The sequence below is a fragment of the Camelus dromedarius genome, chromosome 15 (assembly GCF_036321535.1).
Source record: "Camelus dromedarius isolate mCamDro1 chromosome 15, mCamDro1.pat, whole genome shotgun sequence".
NCBI lineage: Eukaryota > Metazoa > Chordata > Mammalia > Artiodactyla > Camelidae > Camelus > Camelus dromedarius.
The window spans coordinates 16,746,528-16,769,596 of NC_087450.1; positions in this window are offsets into that span (position 1 = coordinate 16,746,528).

Sequence of the window (23,069 nt, forward strand, 5' to 3'; positions counted from 1 at the left end):
GGAAGGAAAGAGCAGTGACATTTTGTGATCACACTCGGAGCAAGCCTCACTTTCAAACTGGCAGTTACATAAATTCTACCTCCTTCTTGGAGATTAGAAGCCTCTTCAGGGCAAGGGCCATGACTTAGGATTCTCTGCGTCTCCCACACTGCCATGCACTTGCTAAATCCATTAGAAAGAGCTTAACGTAATGCTTGCTGCCCTGTGGTTAACCTCTGACCTCCACGCAGGGAAAAAGTGAAGGGCCCTTTGTTATGCCCAGGGCAAACTACGATGACTCGAAGACAGCCTTGAACTATAGCTTGGAGTCAACGAAAAGATAGAAAGTACATGAAATACAGTCATTACGAAGTGGTTGGAAATTTTTGTCTCCCCATGACCAGTTTTTGTGGTCCAGATTGTGACCTCTTTATTGAAACTGTCCTGCATTTGAGGAAGTTTTTCTCTTCCAAATGCAAGAGAAGGGCTGGCTTCTCCACCGCTCCTAACTAGATCCTGGCAGAGCACCCTGGCTCCTCACACGCCATCACCACGACCACCACCCTCAGTCATGGGGAGCCCTGACCCATGAATAAAGACAGTTGCACTGACAGGAGGCGGGAAAAGAGCCAAGAACTTGCAAAACCATCAGCTAAATCCAAGAGCAGCTTTAGTCTGTCAACACAGAGATGTCATGTCCCAAAATAGCCAGAGCACCAGGATCCCACAGGAGATGGTTCTCAAAGTGTTCCGCATTCCCTTAAGACCACGTTTATTGTATGAATCCATCAAACACTCGGGGGCTGACTGCCAGATGCACCATGCCCCAAGGCCGGACACTTCCCTGTGAATGGGTCCTGAAGCTTGTTATCCAGAGAGCACCCTTCTCACAATCTAAAAAGGAAAAGCAAATCATCTTAAGCCCACCCTAGTACCAAAACTAGCCTTATCTACCACCAGCCGCTGTCTTTCGTCCCGTTCAAAGACATTTCTTAACTAAAAACAGAGCGTACTCTTTCATGAGCCCAAGCTCAGACAGACGGCTACTTAAACTGCATTTGGCAAAAAGCGCCTTCCAATTCTGATGTAGTTTTCTAGACTTTTCCCAGCAGAGGGAATCCCACACATGGAAGGTACGTTCACCCAAAGATGAGGTCCCTTGTTCAGTCAGACATGAAAAGCTTTACCCCACATCCCCCATAGTATGTCATCACCAGGAAGGTTGGCTCCCTTCTAGAGGAATCAATAAAAAGGTCCCCTGATACTTGCAACGCTGCTTACAGCACCCACGTTACCATCAAGAAGCACACACCATGCCCACCATCCTGGGTAGCTCCAATAGCACCATGCCAGGAGCCCCAGTCTTTGGTTTTAATCACGTATTAACCCCTGGAACGTTGGACAAGCAAAGCGTTTGATGATGATGATAATGAGTGGCCCATTAAAGGTAAGTTTTTTTTTAAGTTAACGAGCTCTCCCTGAAGAACGGCCACGTACTGTACTGAAAAATGTCCAGAGGACTCACTGCACTCTCGCGCTGTTTATTTAACTTTATGTGGAGGCCATAAAACTTCTTTATTTGCTTTCAGTTAGCCCACAGGTTTTGACAAGATAAATTTTTATTTAGGTCTCTGCCCAGCTACAATCAGAAACAGGAGGCTTGCTTTCCAAAGCCGGGCTGATAGATGGACTAATCAAAGTGCTCCCCACCCTGCTCGCCTTCCAGCAACCACAGGGATCAACGGACGGAGTTTTTCCTTAATTAAAGAAACTCAGCAACAAGGTGATTTATCGATGATGAATCTTGCAGGCCTTTTCATTGTGCGGTCACTGTTGGCCACTGTTTGAAATTTACCAACATAAATAAAGGCTCTCCATGACTAAACAAAGTTAAAGTAGCAATAAATTGAGCCTGCCATGTACACTGGGCTAGATCTGAAGCCAACATAAATACCAGAATGCCTTGGCCGTGACATGCTTGACACAGTGACATCATGCACTCCCAGAGAGAGCGGCCCGGCCCAGGCCACAGCCTAACGCCTCATACAGTTCTCCCAGATGAATCAAACTGCACTGGTCTAGACTCGGCTGCACCCCATGCTCAACTTCTGGCTCCCCTGCCCTCTGCTGTCGAGCGATCACATTAAAAAATAATCTATACCCTGATCTAAATTTCGCTTTTTCTGCATGATTAAATTTTGGCAGGAGTAAATCTCTGTTATTCTCACTCCCCGGGAATGTTTGGAGAGTTACTAAAAACTGGGGATTTATCAGCTTAAGGGCCAGCGGCCAGGGTGAGATGCCGAGGCCTGCCTGCAGCGACCCTCAGCGGGAGACGAGCCCACGGGCTGCAGGGGACCCCGGGTGTTAATAAGGGGGCAAAACTCTGCTCACTTGAAAACACCTCCACACTGGCCTCTCTCACTGGCCGAGGACTCAGCTTGGCCCCATCTGGCAACAGGCTATCATGAAGCACCTTCGCAAAACTGGGAAGTCAGCTCAGTGGGGGCTCAAGGCCCCCCAGTTCTATTACTGCCGGGAGATGAAAAGGGGGGAGGAAACCTTTCAGAACGCGCACACAGGACATCAAATTAAAAATGGAGAAAATCTAATAACTAATTGGTGAAACCATAAAAGATGCCATAAAAGACATTTTCCTTAAACTACTTTACACAGGGCTGTATAATTTTATGTCACTTTTTATTTATGTTGCTGTAATGAAAGCTGGGCTGGGAGCAGAGGCGCTTAGGAAGAAAGGAATTGAACTATTTTTAAAGGCGGGGAGGGGAGGTCCATCTATAGGGCTTCGAACAAGATTAGTTTTGAAATAGAGAGAGGTTGAGGAGGAGGAGGTTCACTCCTAAAAGCCCCTGAGCAAAAATGTTTGCAGTGAGCATCTTTCTTACACCTCTGTCCTCTCCACCCCCAAGGCCATAATCGCTTAACATTTATAAAGTGGGTTCAATGGCGTTTCACAAAGTGAAGGTATGAATTAGATAGATAAACCTATGCTGTTTAAAGACTCATCTTGTGAAACTGGGTTTTTCGTGGGTGTGAAATATGTAAAAGAACACGATTTGAGCTTCTATAGGGATCTGTGTAGAAACAAACCCCATTTTAAAAAAATACTGATGAATCTGCAAAGCTCCATAGGGCATCACAAGGCCAGATTCAAAGATTCTAGAAAGGCACTGTTTGTTACTACCTAGAAGATCAGACAGGCTCCTTTCCCCTCCCGATGTGTTTTGTGACAATTCAGAGAACGTTGTACCATAGGGAATAGGGGAATACGTCACAAGATAAAAAAACTCCAGGCAAATTATAAACAAGAGAAATTTAAAACTGCCTGCACTCCAAGGGGAGGGCCAAGATGGGGGCCCTTGGAGGAAAGATGCTCTGTTTCTGGGTCTGGGGGCCACGTGCTAGAGTGTGCTGGGTTTGTGAAAATTCACTGTACTTTGAGTGTGTATGTCTTCTCTACGTATGTTAAACTTCAATAAAAAGTTTGAAAAATAGCGTACGTTCAAATGAGTTTTAAAAGAGAGGTAGAGAGTGGCTAATGAACACACAGAGACACAGAAGTGTTGTGCCGTTTTCCCAGGGAAAGTGTAGATCGCCCCTTAAATCGCAGGGGCCCTCTGAACTCTGGCTAATTTTCAAAGTGAGATGAGGTTGTTTTTAGAAACAATTTGCCTTCTATTAACAATGAAATCCAACGCGGTTTCGAATGTTAGAAAGTAAAACACACACACTCAGAGGGACTGGTGGGGCAGCCAAAGATCAGGCGTCATTTAGGTAGGCCTGACAGTCAAGGCCACTTTGCACTGTTACGGACCAGACTAAACAACCCTGACCCCCAGGGTGACCCTCCAAGGATCCCAAAAGATTGGAAACTCCGAAAAGGCAGCCCTGACCAGACTTTACAGCCTGGTAATGGCATGCAAACGACACCCTGTCTCTGTCACGCAGCCAAAGGTTGGTGTTGTATATGAGAGCAATTTCCTCAAGAATTCAGAGGAAAATGTGATACTTGGCCTTTTTGGGATGGAGTTCACAACAGCAAGTGTATTTACTAGTGGGGGACGCCCAGGCCTCCTGATGAGTGCCCCATCCAGGAACCTGCCCCAGCAGGGCGAGTTTCCCGACTCCGGCCTCCCCAGGTGGCAGCGGCAGGGATGTCAGATGTGGGAGGAGGGGAGGGCCCACTCACCCAGAACGGGAAAGGCCTCGTTGGCAGGAGATTTGAAAAGATGAAACTGCGTCTAGGAAAACATCACTGAGGTTCAGAATCACCCTTCACCGGAAAGCCGGTTTCACTCCTCCCCTGCAAGTTTTGTCTGGTTGCCCCATCACCCAGGTCAGGCTCACCTAGAAAATGTCCATAGTGGGTGGCCCTGAGTCCAGCCTGTTCAAGGACCTGTTTTTACATGTTCCTCTTACACAACTGGACACCCCACACGGGATGATTCAGATCTGTCCTGTGGGGGACTGGTTACTCCAAACAGCCCTCAACCAGGAGTTGGCTGGGAAAGATGTGTTTGCTGGTGGCGTGGGGAGAGGAGGGAATGGCAGGGGAGGGGAGTGGAGGGGAGGGGAGAGGAGGGGAGGTGGAAGGAGGAAGGGAAATATAAAGGGAACAGCAGCTACGACTATGAATATGCTCTGATGAGAACATAAGCTTCTGGGAGGACTTCAGATTTGAATACCAGCATGATGCATCTGGAATCTTTTACTTCCCCTACTTTTTTTCTCACAAAACAGGCCAGGGACCTGATTCTTTATTATATGCCTGTGGCTGCTACCCAGAGTCCTCTTGGACCCTGAGGAAGGGAGTTGTGCCTCTGCCCCCAGACTTCCAGACCCTCTTTTCTCTGACCCTCCAAACATCAGGTCCTGTCAGGACCATCAATACATAACCAGTCCTCTTTAAGAGTGACCTGTACTTGTGGACTTTAAGAAAAGAACGTAAAACCCATACTGGGGATTTAAAGTCTGCTTACCACCTCTCTAAAAATCCCTCTTTATTACCTCTATTTGGAAACCAGAATTTAGGTTTGACCCATCATCTTTTTCAGATAATCCCTGGTCCCACGTAAGTTCAAACAAGACGTCCTTTCAGCCTGTAATACAGCATCCAATTCAAGGGGCCCTTATCTGCAGGTGGATCATGAGTTTTGTGCTGGAGGGAGGTGGCAAATGTGGAGCATTTGTGTTTGGAAGAATGTGCATCCGAATTTTTTTCTTCCTTGAAACAACGATCCTGCTTTAGACAGATTAAGGGGGAAAAAAGCAATGTGGCTCCCAGGTGAAGCGCAAGCCCAGCCTTTTTGATAAAGAGAAAGCAGTCAGCAGAGTCTCCACAGAAACAAAGCACCTTCGCTGCCCTGGAGAGAGGACCACGCTAGTTCAGTTTGGCCCAGGACTGAACAAACCGCCTAGCCTCCAGGTGGCCAGGCCTCCCACTGGGAGAGGCCACCAGGGGTCTGGGAGACTCACTCACCTCCCAAAAGGGGAGGAAATTACTTCTTCCTCATCACGAAGAGGCCTGAGCAGCGGCCTGCTCCCGTGTCTGCGTAGGTTCTCCAGAAACCAGACCCGCAGCAGAGAGGCCCGGCCACCAGCCCAGCGGCCCCGCATCCTGCAGCAGCCACGTGCCCTCCAGCCCCGAGGGTCACCTCCCAAATGACCCCCGCCCCGCAGAAGTTTAAACGAGGCGTTGCTTTCAGCCTGTGCTCACAGTGAGGTTCTGTCCCTGGATTCAAGGGGCCTTCATGTCACCCTCCCCTCCTCCTCTGCCCTTTAACCCCCTCTGGGAGGGATTCAGTTATGCATATTGCATGAAATGAGGACCACAGGCCGGGCCTCGACAAGCAGCTAATTGAAAACCTTGTCAGAAGTGGGAGGAAGAGGCAGAGGGGAGAAAACAACCACCCCTGACAGGGCCCTATCATGTTGTGAACAGCCACACACCCTCCCCAAAGGGTGGGCCTCGCTCCATCTTGGCCATGCAGGAGTCCGTCCTCCCTGCTGAGAGGACCTGGGGACTAAGTCCTTAGAGGACTCAGAGACAGTGCCTGACAAATCAAAAAACCCTGCCCAGACTCCAGACTCTGGGGCTTACTCACTCTATGAGCACAGGGTGCCTGCTGCTCTCAGCTGTGTGATGCTATGCAAATGACTCAACTTCTCTGGGCCTCAGTTTCTTCCTCTGTAAAATGGGGATAAGAACTGCATCTGCTTGACAGGGTCCCTGCAAGGATTAAATGTGACAATGCATGTAAGCATGTCACACAATGCCTGATACAGTAAGTAACAGCTATTAATATTTTGTTCTCATTTATAACAATGAGTAAGTATTCTCCCCTTACCAGACTGGAGAGAACAGAGGAGGGAAAAATAGAGTAGAAAGAGCTGATACCGCTGTTATACCCGCATTTCGTAAGTAAATCCAGTACCAGTTCCACGGACGTTTTTAAATGGCAAAGGGAGCACAGATGTATGTCTGTGTCACGGTAGGAACAGGAAGGTGGGAAGACTTCAGTGCAGGGTAACAGGGAAGGAAGACCAAGAAGATACCATCTTTCAATCATCTATTAAATAGCAGGCACATTCAAGGTGCTTTCACGTGATGCTTGAACAAAGCTGCAAGGTAGTTATGATCATCCCCTATTTCACACTGAATCTGAGGCTCAGAACAGTTGATAAGCTCCCCAAAGTCATAAGGCTCCTACATGTGGCATCAAGAGTTCAAAATCCCCACTCCTGCCACCATCTCCCACATGCTCTGCACTGGGGATTCCTTCCTGCTGAGGATCACAAAACCCCTGGATGATGGGACAGATCCAATCCTCAGGAGTTAGACATGTTTTTCTAATGCATTTAGAGAAGGTTCAGATTCAGATATTGGCAACTTTAGTGGGAAAGGTCTTGGATCCCCTCCTCTGTTCAGAACAGAAGTTTCCAGCCCATGTTTCATTGACAAAGATTAGTGGGAATGTGTCTGAAGCAATAAATAGGAGCCTTTTAATGCTTCCCTGTGAAGCACTCTGGCTGAGATGTTAGCATCCAGGTTAAGAATATAAAAAGTGTGTAAATGAAAACACAGTGATTACAATGGTGGTGACTTTATCAGAGGACCTCCAAAATCACTAGCAATTATGTGCTATGAAACGCCTCCAACATGAAAACTGCGATGATTTTGTGTCTACTGATGAGGATAATGACTAATATATTCTGTCAGCAGACATGACAGCTGTCTGTACATATTTGGAGGCATATATTTTTAGATGCCGTTACTGTACCTCCAGCTATTTTAACTACTAAATTTTGTTGACACGATGCAATCCAGTAACAAGGAGGCTTACGGGAAAAGGTTAAAATTCCTATTTCCAGCTGTTTCTCTTCCTTACATCATTTTTGTCTCATTATTCACCAGGATCCATAAATCTGCCACTCAGCTCCCAGGCTAAGTGATGTGCTACAGGGAAATTGCTAATGTCACTAGGAAATAAAATAAAATTCAACACCAGGTTCAGAGCATTCAGCATTCAGAAGTATCATGCCCTGCCCGATCGTCATTCTGGCACATTCTCTGCATGCTGGCCAGAGAGTTTCTGTCTGCAAAGGGATGTGGGCTTCATTTCCTCTGTCCCAGCTCCCCATTTTCCAAATTGGGGGTGGGAAAGCAAAGAAGGTAGAAAGATTTGCAAGATAGGCTCTAATTTTAAGACAAAAGCCATCCCATTAAATCTTAACAGATGTTTCTCAAGTTTAGAAGATTAAGAAAGATTTCAGCATCAAGAATCAAAGAAAATACTCCATGACCTTAAAAAAAGGATAAAACACAAAGCTCTAACAAACCCAAAGTCCACTTTGACAGCTGTCTCCGACAGAACTGACGAGGTGCTATTGATGTTTGGATTAAACCATGCCTCTGTGATCAAGTACTCAAACATGAGATAAAAGACGAATATATTCTTTAATCCTACCCACTAATTTTGTCTGGGCCCTGAAAAGCAACGGGTACTGAACAAATGTGGAAAGTGGCTTCTCTTCTGTTTATTGACAAAGCTATTTTTATTTCATTAATTTGTCACGTATCTTATCAGCATTTAAACTAACACAAGGAAATCCATATAAGGTACTGAACTCTCCAGAAACAGATCGCTGCCACTTCCAAGGCCACGACAGGTAAAAATCAACAGACGATGATTCTAGAAAGCGAGGAAGACATTACAGGAAAACATAAGAGAAAAATTAGGTTCCGGTTTCTTTTTCTTTTTTTCTTTTTTCGCTAAGCTGTAAAACAGCATTGGGAATGCCAATTTTCAGCCTGGTGAGTTTTGAAAGAAAAGAAGAAAAAACTTTCTTTTCTTAAAAAGGAAAAGGGTGAAGAGGCAATTAAGTCATTAATTACTCTCTTTGTCTAATGCTGTCCAACCCATCAAACTTGGCCTCTTCTGTCTTCATCAAAGGTGGAGCTCACTCTACTTTACAATAAGTAGCTCTTAATAAGACAGTCTCATGTTTCAAAAGCTGCTATATGAGGAATTTAGATGAAGAGAAATTAAAATAACACTTAGCAGCAGACCCCAGAGTTTGACAGCGGCACAGCGCCCACTATCACCAAGGCCTTCAAATGAGCAGGGAGAGGTTCCAGGGACAGGCACACTGTTGAGAAACAGTAGGCTGTGTGCCAAGGGCAAGGAGTTGGGATTTAGTAGAGAAGGAAAGACGACATTATTGCTAAAAACTGGGGACTGATCCACACTTCCTTTAAAGGAGTCCAGAAAGGAAATGGGTTCTTTGCAGGACTCATCACAAACATGAGAACGTCCTGAATTAATAACTGGGGAGACAGGTCTGCAGAGAACAGATCACTCCAGGACCTCTCTAGTGGGTGGGAACAACTTCAGGGAGATTTGCTGGGCAGGGGTCTCCATCTCCAGCCCTCCAGCAATCCTTCAGCCCCTTGCAGACCCCTTCTCCTACATATACCTTCCAGGGAGTCCACTGCACCCCATGGAAAGACCCCTCGGGGGATATGTGATTAAGGACAGTTGATCCATGAACAACACGGTCTGAACTGCATTGGGTCCACTTACACTGAATTTTTTTTCAATATTTGTACTACTACGTTTACGATCCATGGTTGGCTGAACCCCAGAGGCAGAATCCGTGGATACACAGAGCTGACTATGGGGCTTGAGCATAGGCAGATTTTGGTATCTGGATGGCTCGAAGAACCAATAACCAGTGGATACCAAGGGCCAACTGTATACTCCTTTAGGGAACTTAAAGAGCTTCTCTGGAAAAAAAAAAAAAAAACTTAAAAAAAAGTGTCCATTTGCTGCCTCATGTCAAGTTTCCTTGCTGATCTGCATGGAAGCCTTCATTTCACAAGATCTTAAACCAATTCTCCCCAGTGGCAAGGAGAGAAAGCCACAATACCCAAGACAGTTGCACGTGCAAGCAAGGACAGAGCCAAAATGCTAAAATTGCTTTAAAATGAGCAATTTTGGAAGACTGGACCATGCTTATAAAGGATTCTCTCTCTTCCTGCCAATTTCTGAAGATCCAACCAGGTTCCATTCTGTAAACTAAGAGGAGAAGACTCAGCTAAGAGTTCGTTGACTTCATCCTCGGGTGCTCTGCCGACAAGATGCTGGAATTACATAAGTACTAGTGTAATAGCAACCGCTTTATTTTTGTGTGTTGCTATGGGATTTTGAAAACAAAACAAAGAAAACCACTGATCAGGAGTTGTGACAAAACTTCTTAGCCACAGCACTGAGAATAGGGCTTAATTATTCCATAAACACACTTTGATTTGTTTACTTCAACGTCAAATTAACTTCAAATATGGAACAGCCGATGCTGATTTGAGGCGGCACACGACGCTGCTGCAGTGTGTGCTCGGTGTACCTTGCGTAAATCTATCTCTGTGTTAAATGACTCATTTGTAAAAATCTCTCCATGGTACGCCCCTCCTACAAAAGGAGGAATGACATATGTATTTTATTGAAACGGAAATTGTTTCCAAAATGGAGTGTGTGTGTTTGCCATCCCACGTTTTGGCTCAGTCCCATTCGTCCCTTTACACAAATAGAAACAGGAACATTTTTAAGGAAAATTAGCAGCTTATGACTACAGAGACACTTATTATTACAGTGTGAGCCTAGAAAAATTAAGAACTACAAAGAAAAGAAACTTTTCAGATTGTTGGGGGAAATGACTATGTGCCGAATGAAACAGGAGAAAGACAAGAGAGAGAGAAAGGACCAAATCCACAGTGAGGCTTACCCTGGTCTTTTAGTCAACAAGTATTTCATTCCTGTTCCTTTATTTAACTCTTATATAGAGCTTCCTTCTCTAAGCAATCTACTATTAACCCATGTATTCTTCCTAATAACTCTATGTGGTAGGTACATTCATATCCTCATTTTATAGAAGAGGAAATTGAGGCACAGAGAGGTTAGTAATTTGCCCAAGAGCACACAGCAATAAGTAGCAGTTTGGGATTCAGATCCAAGCACTTTGTCTCTCTAGTACACACTGTACTAAGCTGCTTCTGCCAACCATACTCCCAACCCTGGCCCTAGAGTAACAAAACATGTTCCTTGCCCTCAAGAAGCTTCTAGCTTAGAGGTCAATACAATACGGTGTAGTAAGTCTGTGGACATGGTAAGTGCAGGGTGGTGTCCTGGGAGACCTCAAGAGGGATACCAAACCAGTCTTAGAGTGGGAAGGGCATGGGTGGGAAGATTGGTAAAGACTTTTTAGGTCTCGAACAGGGTTTCTCAACCTCAGAAGTACTAACATTTCAGGCCAGATAACTCCTTGTTGTGGGGAGCTGTCCTGTGCATTGCAGAAAGTTTAGCAGCTTCCCTGGCCTCCACCCACTGGATGTCATTAACATACCTCTCCCCCAGTATAATGACCTAAAACATCTCCAGACATTGCCAAATGTCTCCTGAGGACAGAATCACCCCTGGTTAAGAATCACTGATCTAAAGGAAGTGGTGTGGAAGGCAGACCTGAACGATGAGTTCGTGGTTATCAAAAAAAGACCTGGAAGAGAGGACCAGGCAGAGACTACAGCACAAAGGCCCCAGAAGAGTGGGAGAGGCTGGCATTTCCTGGGGGCTGAAGGTAATTCGGTATGGATGGCTCTAGAACTGGAGATAGGGGATTAGGAAAGGTGAACCTGGAGGGGCAAGCAAGATCACCATAAAAGCCCTCCCACTCTACATCTGCGAGCCAGGCTGTATCCTAACACAGTCAGCAGCTATTAAAGGGGGAATGACAGGGTCCGACCTGCACTCTAGAGCCCTCACTGTGATCACCACAGAGACAACGAATTAGAGAGGAACAAGCCTGGGGACTAGCTAGGACAGTGTTACGTTTGTGCTTTCTCTGTGTATTGATCACTCTTCCTTTTAACTAGAATCTTAACACTGAAATCTAAGTGTGTGTTCTTCATAAGTAAAAAGCTCTTGTGTACCAATGTGAAAAAGACGATAGAACCAATAGCAGAAAGAGTGAACAAGCAATTCACAAAGAGTTCGAATGATCAATAAATGTGAAAAATGTTCTACTTTCCCCAGTGATCAAAGAAATGCAAATTAAATCATGAAATGCATATATTCCATCTATCATACTGGCAAACAATTTTTAAAATTCTTATTGCATCTCTTATTGACATGCAGAGAAACTGCATTGCCCTACACTGCAGTGGGAGTTCTTGGTGCTGCTTCACTAGAAAGCAATTGAGAAAGAAATAATAATAAAACTGAGTTTTGTGAAGAATTAAATAACAAACTATTGAAATGATCTAAACAGCCAATAAGAAGAAGGTTGACCAAACTGTAGTGATTCTGGGTGATAAAATACCATGGTTCCATTAAGAATGACTTTATGGGTGTCTGTTTGTTGAGATGGAAAAATATTTGACACAAGGCAAAAATAAAGAACACTCATAACACTCAGTGTTAGTGAAAGATGTGGACATGGGGTGCCAGCTCCAGTGTCAGAAGGCAGGCTACAGCCCTGGGCTCACACTGTAGCTGGACCCAGGTCTTGAAGCTGAGTGGGCTTTTCCAAAATTTGGGGGTGGAGAGAAGTGCCCAAGTTTAGTCATCACTCCCTGGAGTACTAATCACTAGTACCCCAGTACTGGGCTCGCAGCACTCACCTCGGGGGTAGACCTCACTAGCGGCTCTTAGAGCGACACTGCAGGAGGAGACCCGAAGCACGACCCCCTAAAGGCCAGGCCATGAAGGAGCTTCTTGTGGGCACCACGTGCTGCCCAGTGACATTTCCACTGGGAGCTTGCAAGTAATCAGACTGTGCACATCGTTCATCTTTTTTAAAAAATTGTTTGGAATATAGGCAGGCCCTCAATTGCTTGACAAGAAAATCATTTCATCCTGGACTTGGCGTAATTTCTGATAAGGCTGATACACGTTAAAAATGATATAAAAAGTCCCGATATCCCGAGTGCCTGACATGTGGTTAAGCGACAGTAAACGCCAGCTGTAGGAAGGAGTGAGGTAAAGTAACTGGACAGACTGTGCCACGTTCTAACCCTGACTTCCACGGAATTCAGGGAGGGTGTAAACTTACACCTGGTATGATTTAGGGACTCTAAAATGGCCCAATAAAATATTATCTTCCCCTAAAATTCACAGCTACCTAAAAGTGTCTCACATTCTGGCACACATTTACTGAATTTAAATCTAAAACGAGGCATCTCTTTTCCCCCAAAAAAAACAACAACTATCTTTCAGAAAAGAGGGTCAGAAGTTAAGTAACTTATCCAAAAATCACACAGCAAGTAACTGTCAGTACCTGTATTTGAACTCAGCTCTATCTCAAACCAGAGACCAGGTGAGTTTAGTAGACTTTTATGAGTAATATTTGGATTCCTACTTCACCAAAATTTATGGCATTAATTGTACAACTTATCTGTCACCCATTATTCTAGAGTTTCATCCTGTGTCACTTTATTGTTTTACACGTGTCCCTGATCCTACTTGCCAACTAGATTAGAAGTTCTTGAAGGGTGAGTAGGCTTTCCCTGCCTTTCTCCCATCCCTGCAGACACACACACTCTGGTACTCCAGTACCTAACACAGTGCTTAACACAAAGTGGACATTAAATTGGTGCTTACAGAATAAACAGAATAGATAAACGCTAATAAAGATTTCTATGATGAGCTTAAGAATCAGATCAAGACCTAGTTATCACTCAATAAATAAATTTATCCTTGGACAATAGTCAGATGGGGGAAATCATTTCAGATCTTTAAAAATTCTACAGAAATGAGAAGACATAACAACAGAAAAAAAAAACTGCTGCAGTGTAACAAAGGGTTAAAATCTTTACTATGTAAAGAGCTTGTACAAATGAATAAGAAACACACCAACATCCCAATAGGTAAATAAACCAAAGGGCATAGCATAAAATTCAGAGAAGAGGAATTACAGCTAATTTGTAAATGTGAGGAATTGTATACCTTTTCCAGTAATCAAATAAATGCAAATGAAAGTTAAAAGATGCTATTTTTGCATGTCGAATTTGCCCAGTTTTAATTATTATTTTAATAAAAACAATGTTCATGAGGATGAGCTAAAACATGCTGATAGGTGTTAAGAGCTTTATAAATTAACATGTGACATTTGGCTTAGTAATTCTGCTCCTATAAACCAATGCTAAGGAAATAACCTGAAATACAGAGAAGAGAGCATAGCTAGTTACCAGGAGCATAAACTTTGCAGGTCACGTGCACCTGGATTCAAATCCTGGGTAGCATTTCTTAGTTGGGTGACTTGAGATAATACATTAGCTCCATGAGTCTTAATTTTCTCATCTGTAAAATGGGTATAATGGCAGCATCTAATCATAGCGTGTTTGTAAGGTGCTTAGCACAAAGTCAAGGACATAGAAAAGGCTCCATTAATACTAATTAGTTTTATTATTATCAGAAACAAACCAATAAAAAGCTTTATGCACAATCATATTCATCATAATATATGATGAAAAACAAAAGGATCTAAATTTCCAAGTGTAGAGTTATCGTTAATTGAACAATAATCTAGCCATTCAAGGACACAGCACGTAAGCTTTAATTTAGTGAGTGTGCTTGGATGGTGAGACTCTAAAATATATAAATTTATATAAAGTATGTAGTAACATGGAAGAATACTTCTATAACCAACATGACCGTTTTAGAGACTTGGGATATAAAATAAGGTCACATCTCTTCCAATATTGAAAATAAGATGAGCCAAGCCTCCATCTCTCCACTGAGAGAATCTCCTTCTTCCCTCTCTGGGTTCTCTGCTCCTGTAATAAGCCTGGCAACCCCCAAGGGGTCAGCCTGGGTGGTTCTCACCCTGTGGCCAGGTCAGAGCTTGGGCACTGCATCCACAGTTCACTCAAAGCTTGAGGACTCCATCCTGGGTGCCTCAAAACCGTATCACCAAAATATTTAGGGGAAAAAAAAATTGAACGAAAAGTACTATGAGTGTTTCCACCATCCAAAGGCAACCACAATTAACAGTGTGTTTCACTCCAGGATTCTCTTATACATACAGACTCTTTTTTGCCGAGCTACCATTGTAGTGTATTTTTTAAAAACCAGTAGAGCCTTCAATCCTAGAAATAAGAGACGACTCCATCCTGGCCAGGCAGGATGTGCCCGACCATCTGTACCATGTTGAGCTTCCACAGGGCCCCACAGAATCTGCAGCCATCTTCTCCTCTCCATGCTAACAGGCCCCACGTCACAAACGTGCCAGAGAAACTGAAGAGTCTCCCCAGCAGCCCTGGGCTGACAGCAGTGCCGCCAACGCTTCCGCCCTCGTGCACACTGTCAAGCAATCCTGCCTCTCGGGACAGGATGATAGCTGTCACGCAGGCATCCATTCATCCTTGGTCCAAGCGTATTTTTAAAACTAAATTTCGGAGATATGATGAGATGAACTTAAAGACATCATTGACAGTGTCGTGTTCCTGTTGTTTGTCTGAGGGGTACTTTATTAGCCTTCCTTGCAAAATTGAGAAGGTAGATGATTGAATATGCTAAGAATGGAAATAAAGTAATCCAACGGGGCAAAGACCACCCTAAGAGATGAACTCAGTTTCTCCATCATTTACTGGTGTGATTTCACCTAAGCCACCCTGCTCATTCACAATTATTAGGTTCTTCCTAGTAAACACGGGCAGCACCCAATAGACAGATGTGGGTGGAGTCTATGGATCTATCTCCTCGTCATTTGATTACAATAAAATTAAGTCTCAGACCAAATTCTGCCGCATATACAGTCATTTAGTTAGCAAGCAGACCCTCAAAACACTCGTACAACCAACTCTGTAAGCCTGAAGAAGTGCCAGCTCTCCATCCCTGTAGAAAGTTTGAGGTTCACCAAAGGCAAACATGGAAAAATCAGCAGGTTTCAGCTGATTTTATAATTAAGTTCAAGAAACTAGAATTCTCTGATCAGTGGCTGGTACAGGACAATTTCTGAGTGAAACGTCTGGCACCGTCTGGAAAGGTGCAGACCACTGGACTCAGCTCCTGTGCCCCGTTATGCATGGGGAGAGGGCCGCCGCGATATTTCTAACCAATCCAGAGACCTCGAGCTCCATTTTTCTCACCTGCGAAGAACAAAGCTTCCAGTGCTCGTTAGATATGAAGAGAGTGGAAGTCCAACTCTGCAGTATAGGCTTCTGATTAGAAGCTTTCAAAACACTACCTAGCTACCCAGAAGTGCTCCCTCTTAGGGTAACAGACGGTCCCTAGGATATAGATCAAAATAAATTTACACACAAATACACACATATCACATATACATTAATGTGAGGGTGCATCTGTGCACGTGCACACACAGAAGTGGACAGATAAATAGGTAGATAGAGAGCTACATGTATGTATGTATATGTATGTACACATATATATGCATGTATATCTATATATATTTATTTATACATATATAAAATCAAGCTGTCTGCATCAAAGCATTTTAAAGTAAATTACAGGTAATGCAATATCACCCTCATATCAAAAACAAAAAGGCTTTAAAAATCCATAGAAAAAAACTTAAAGACTTCATTTCATTTTTAAGGATGAGTTTTCAACTCATTTCATTTGAAAGAAGCCTGAATATATTAGACACACAGGGAAATAATCCCACTATTAGGATAATCACTTGCATCTGTCAAATGTGCCCTGATGTAGAATACGCTTTCTTTTACTCCAGAGGACCCCAAAGAAACAAAACTTTAGGTGAAATTGCAAAGGAAGGAGGAAGGATATTACTTTCCAGGGTTGAATCCTATTAAAAAAAAAAATGATACCCACAAACACATCATAGGCCACATGATTACCATCCCACAGAGAGACCGACAAGCTCAAGAGAAGAGTGAAGGAGGAGAACACATGGCTGCTGGAGAATCAGGGAAGAATTCTAGGCATCACATTGCAGCTGGGTCTTGCAGGAGACGTTTGCCTACAAAGACAGATGTCCACCGGGACTCCCTCATCTGTCAGAAGAGGAAGATAGAGTTCCTATTAACCAGAGGAGTGAGAATTAAAAGAGATTGTGTATTTAAATCCTGGCACGTGGTATCCATATGCAGGGATCCACCTTATAAAATCACGAAGCAGACTGCAAGGATCTCTGCACTGAGAGTCAGGGGGCCTGGATCCCAACCTCGGCTTGGCACAGCTAGCCACATCACCTGGGGCTGGTCTCTTCCTCTCTCTGCACCTGAGTCCCACAGGTCTAGAATGAAGTCCGTGAAACTGTTCTGCTGCCACCCATGAGGACCAATGAGATCCAAGATTGGAAAGGGCATTGAAAAGTTTAGTACTTTGTAAACACAAGGTATTCTTTTCATCACTAATAGAAGACACATTTTTGAGTCCAACTATGTTAGAAGGGGAAATTCAGGGTGGGAAGGAGAGGAATCAAAACTCTGTTTTGTGGGATGAATGGATAAAGAAGATGTGGGTGTGTGTGTGTGTGTGTGTGTGTGTGTGTGTGTGTGTGTATATAATGGACTATTACTCAGCCATAAAAAAGAATGAAATAATGCCATTTGCAGCAACATGGATGGACCTCAAGATTATCATACTAAGTGAAGTAAGTCAGACAGACAAAGACAAATATATATTAGCACTCATATGTGGAATCTTAAAGACTGATACAAATTAATTTATTTGCAAAACAGAAAAAGACTCACAGACACAGAAAACAAACTGGTTACCAAAGGGGAAAGGAGGAGGATAAAATAGGAATTTGGGATTAATAGATACACACCATTATACACATAATAGATAAACAACAAGGACTTACTTTATAGCACAGGGAACCATATTCACTATCTTGCAATAGCCTATAATGGAAAAGAATCTGAAAAAGAATACACACACACACACACACACACACACACACACACACACATATCTGAATCACTTTGCTGTACACCTGAAGCACTGTAAATCAACTATACTTCAATTTAAAAAAAAAAAAAAAAAAACTCAGTTCCGTGGCAGAGTAAGGAAGCTTTCCAAGGCTAAGCCTTGACCTTCAATTTCCCCTACCCTCTTTGGCGTGATGCTCTAGGCTTTATAACAGGCCATGAAAGACTGAAGCAGGTCTCACCACGTCACTTGGAATCCAACGTAGACTGGAGGGTCTTTCATCACTGAAGTTCTGGCATGAGGCAAACCATCTCCTTCTCCCAGATAAAAGAGAGAAAAGCCCGTTCCAGGGCTACGGTAACCTCCTCATTCTTTACACAGGGCCAATCCTGATGAGGGCTCCTCACTGAGGGTAAGTCACTCAGTCACTTAATCCTGACTTTAAGCCAAACTGAAAAGCTTTCAGAGTGGGTCTTTGATTAGAAGGAAAATGTTTAATTGAAAAGGCTGCTTTTCAGGAACAGTTGGTGTTTCCCCAAGGGGCAGTCATTTTAAAGCAGTCCTACTAATGGGAGAGTCTCTTGGCTTAAATGTCAGCAGCACAAGTGCTGGCTCTGGGCTTTGGCAGGTACCAGGGGCCTGGCTGGCCTTGCAGCTCATTTAAAGTAAGTAGACGCTTAAAAAGAGGAAACTAAACCAAGTCCGAGCAAAGCGTCTGACATGGGGCCCGCCCCTAAGCTGGTCACTGACGGTGCATGAGTGTAAGACCACCATTTATCACAACATGAGGCTGTTACTGACTGTTCACTCACAGAACCGCATTTACTGAGCACCTACTGTGTGCTGGCACTAGAGCAGTCACTGAGTCAGTCACCAGAAATGATTAAGATGTGGTCCTGGCCCTCAGAGAGCTCAGATGGCATCTTTAGAAGATCTCTCAGCCAAAAAGGTACAGGAAATGGACCAGCAAGGGTTAAGAGGGAGGGAGGGAGGCAAGTAAGGAGGCTGTTGCTGCATCACAAACCAGAGAGGTAGACGGATGGAATCAGGAGGTATCGACAGGTAAAGTCAACAGGTACCATTCCTCCACAGCTTCAAATTAGCCTTCCTCAAATTTGCTTTGGTCAGTGGCTCTTCAGTGCCCTCAACATCACTTTGAAACTCTTTTGTCTGGCTTTCAAAACATGCTACAACCAGTTTCACCCCATCTCTCCACTGGACCCCCACTATAACTCAGCATGAACGCCTCTGCTACCCTCCCACCAACCTGTCAGGCTGATGCTCACAGCGTCCAGAGAGCCCCACTGCCGTGCTTAGCTCTCACTGTTTAACTCCCCTGGAGCGTCCCTGCAGCTCCTCACCACCTGCCCACATTCCACTGTGCTCCCGGTTCCGGCAGTAGACGACTCATGGGTGATGCTTCCCCAGACTCCTCCAGCCCCACTGGTCTCACTTACGTATTGACTACTTCATTCTATTTGCGCTCCATCCCGGAGGACCCCGTGATTTTCAACGTGTTCTCTTACTTCTTTTTGCTTTTAATAAAATGGTTCACCTTTCCAAAGTATCCCTATAGCATATATGTGCAGATTAAATAAGAATAATAAAAGGAAACATGTGCACCCTCCTTTGGGGTTCAGGAACCGACATTACCAAGATACCTGAAGCTCCTATATGCTCCTCCCTGGTGGTTGTGTGTGTATGTGTGTGTGTGTGTGTGTGTGTGTGTGTGTGTGTGTGTGTGTGTTTATCCTGTGGCTGTTCCTAACACAACAGAACCCAAAATAAGACCCGAGGAATAAGAGCAATCTTCCCCATCTTTTGCGTCTTCCACAGCAACTGTCACAATACTTTCTATACTAAAAATCTGGGCATGCAACCAGCCAGTATGACTGTACCTGTGGGAAAAGGAAAGTGAGGATTTTACATCAGGTCTGTCTGGAATAATCCCGGTCACAGAGTCACTAACCCCTTAGCGTTTGGCAGACTCTCCACCACGAGACAAGGCCCTCAGTGAATATTTATTTAATTTAATTCTGGTTTTACTTCATCGAGTGGATTTTACATAGATTCTGGTCGATGTCAGACATAGAACCATTGTACTAAGCAAGTGGTCCTCAACCCCTCGCCCCACGAAGTGTGCGTTGACATCCACTGGGGTATAGGAAGAAACATTAGAAATTCTGTTTATAATGAGGTTTTTCTGAACCTTGTAAAGGTTTTAAACTGGGGTATGTATCTTACGGATCTAACATACATAGTACGTGTGTGTACGTGCAGCACGCACCACGCGGCACCACATCACACAGGAGCACCCGAGTGCCCAGCACTGAGGCATGCGCTCGCACCTAGCCACGATGGGCCACAGGGGAGCAAAGTGAGAGACCCAAAGTGGGGTCTCCCCATGCGCTCCTAAGGCTCATCCATTCGTCCATTCAATCATCAAAAAAAAAAAATTTTATTGCCCCCTCATGTGTACCATGCTCTGTTGCCCAAATTGCATCAGAGACAACAGAGCAGGCCTCTCTCAGAGGCTGGTCGTGCCCTGTCCTGTCCTGCTGCCCGTGGGACTCGGCTGCTTCGTGGCTCAGATGGCTGGTGTATGACGACACTGAGCTACCCAGAGGAGAAAATGCACATCCCACTATGCACCCCCTCGTAAGAGGAGGAAGATGAAAGAGGTCAGCCAGGCCTGGGCTCCTGATCCTGCTCACAAACGCTTCCCGCTCACTGCGAGCTCACAGCGACCACTTAACGTGGCTTTCACTCACCCCTGGCCTTTTCCACCAGCAAAGACGGGTGTTACCTTCCTGACAGATGCGTGAGACGCTCCTGCCCCTCAAAGATGCCTCCCCGCTGCCCCTAGATGTCTGAAAACACTCTCAGAATAAGACATTCTTACAGATAAGATAAGGAATGTGATTTTAAATATCCCTGCCATGGGGTAAGGTAACCTATTAAGCTTGCACTAAGTTGTAAATGACGTGTATCCGATACGCTCTAGAGAGCCAGTTTTGCTAGAGAGAGAGATGGGAAAGAAGATAACAGCGGAGAACGCGTCTATGGTACCTACAGGGGAAGTGAGAGGGTCTCATGGATGCAAAAGCAGCCTTGGAAAGGAGACACCACCGGCCACTGGGCCAGGGAAGGAATGCTGAACTTGTCCACTTTGCCAAGGGCTGTTTCAGGCCAGCACTTGCCCACTGGCCTCAAAACCTTAGTTACTACAGAGGATGTTAGTGCTGCAGGGAGAGGTACCTGGGCTAGGCTAGACCCCAGTGTCCTAACCACTGGTCCAAATCCTCATCCAAAGAGACTTCAGCAAACCTGGTGATGGAGGCGAGTAAACAAAATGAGATTAAAAACTCTCAACCCCATTATCCATTTTGAAAATCTAGCTGGATTCCACGCTCTAAATGTTTGGAACCACGAGCTCCTCTCTCCCCTCTGGGGTTCTGATATAACATCCTTGGCACTCAGAGTGTTGCCAGAGGTGAGGAGGCAGCAGGGACAACTCTCATCCACAGCCCATCCCAGAGGTGAACCTGGGGACAATGCACTGCTGTTTTGCTGGATAAAATGAGACAAAGAGTCTGCAAGTCTTGCGGTTAAATGGCCTGTGACAATTTGGGGGAAAGACAGAAAAGAGCAGTATCCAAATGCACCTTCCTGCTTGCCGAGGCTGAGAGACTGAAACAGCCAGGTAGTTACAGAGAATTCAGGCACAAGCCCAGGTGACTGCGTTCATCTGCAACTTCAGACGGGTGATCAGCTCAGTAAGAGGAGTTTCCACACGGACTTTACTTCACTTTAAACCATTTCACTTCAGAATTACTGATATTAGAACTGTTTACTCAAATCATGAGCTCTATTTTAAAGGTGAAGAGATACCATTTTAATATACTGACTTTTGAAAACAACCATATATATAGTTATAAATAAACTAGAATAAATACAGTTAGTTAGCTACTTAGCCAGGAAATGCCACAGACTAGCTGGCTCAAATGGCAGAAATGTATTTCCCCACAGTTCTGGAAGCTAAAGGCCTGAGGTCAGAGTGCCCACAGGCACTTTTTTCTCCTCTGAAGCCTCCCTCTTGGCTTTCTCCCTGTCTTCACACGGTCTTCTCTCTGTGTACATCTGGGTCCACATTTTCTCTTCTTATAAGGACTCTGGATTAGGGCCCACCCTAATGGCCTCATTCACCTCTTGAATGACCCCAACTCCAAATATAGTCACATTCGGAGGCACCGGGGTTAGGACTTCAACATGTGAACTTTAGGGGGACACAATTCAGCCTGTATACAGTGTACTGTGCACAGGTAACTATCTGGGCCCTGATTGTCACAAGTTTCCTTAAAGTTTCCAACAAAACCTGAATATGAGGCATGCGGCGGTGTTTCTAGTCAAATTCTTGTACATTCTTAATAGAAATGAAGAGGGTCTGCAGATTACAATCTAGAATTCACACAGAGGATAACACACACGGCATTAGGATAATTCTCCTCAAAGGAACAGCTACTCTTTAATTCTGAACATTTTAAGACATCCAGAATCACTTTCCCTAAGCAATTATGATTTTATAAAATGCTGTCAAGACCACTGCAAAGTTTTACTGCCCAGACAGAGCTAAATGCCTGGAGCTTTGAGTGGTGATTTATTATTTACTCTGGAGGTAAGTTGCTAAGCAAGATTTATTCGGTGAGAACAGAGCCATCCGTAACAGCACAATACGTGTGTGACTGCAAGGGGGATTCTTTTTCAAGAAAAAGGGTGTTCTCCATAAGAAAAATTTATCTTTCTGTAAGCTTTCACCCTTTTGTGGAATCAAGGGTACCACTATGCATTTGACAAACCATTTTGCCTTCAAATGTTCTCATTTGAATTTTAGCTTTGAGAAATTTTCAGAATAAAAATAGTGGGAGAACAAAACCCAGTTTCATTGATGGAATCTGTTGAGTACCTGCTTTACCTACACGGGGCTTTTATTTCCTGGAGAGTTGCTTCATTGCACTACACTGGCCTAACCCACGCATTCATCCCCATCTTGAAGCAACTCCGGATTCCTAAGGAAAAAGAGAACACTGATAATGCATATTTGCCAATTTGGGTTTTCAGAATCGGTAACAAGGACTAGAGACCAAATGCTGGCCTGCTTCCGTCCCCTAGTGGTCATAAGGTATCACTGCTTTTTGCTAAAGGGAGACGGGAGAGCTGGGACCAGTGAAAGTGGCTGCCCCTACATCACCCCTCCTTTAGCAACCTATTCCCCAGGATACCCACGGCCCTCTAGCTGCCCTCTCCCAGGCACAGAAGAGGAAGATGATAAACTCATTCACAGTAAGATGGCCAGGACTAAAACCTTTCCTTCTCCCCAAACTGTCGGCATTTTAACGAAAGCACTGAAGCAAAAAGGCAATGCTGCTTAACCCAAAAGAATAAATCACCAACAGTGGAAATTTAAGCTTAAAGAGAGACTTTTTCCCTAGGCCTTTCTGTATTTGTCTTTTTGTTTTGCTTTGTTCTGTATTTTGGAGGAATGCCTTTGAAAAGTCGTCCAGTGCCTCAGTTTCTCTGATGCATCATCGCCCCTTCTATAATCTGGTGGACAGTGGTGGGAGGGGCGGGGGAGGGATCAGCAGAGGACCCAGCAAAGTGTTC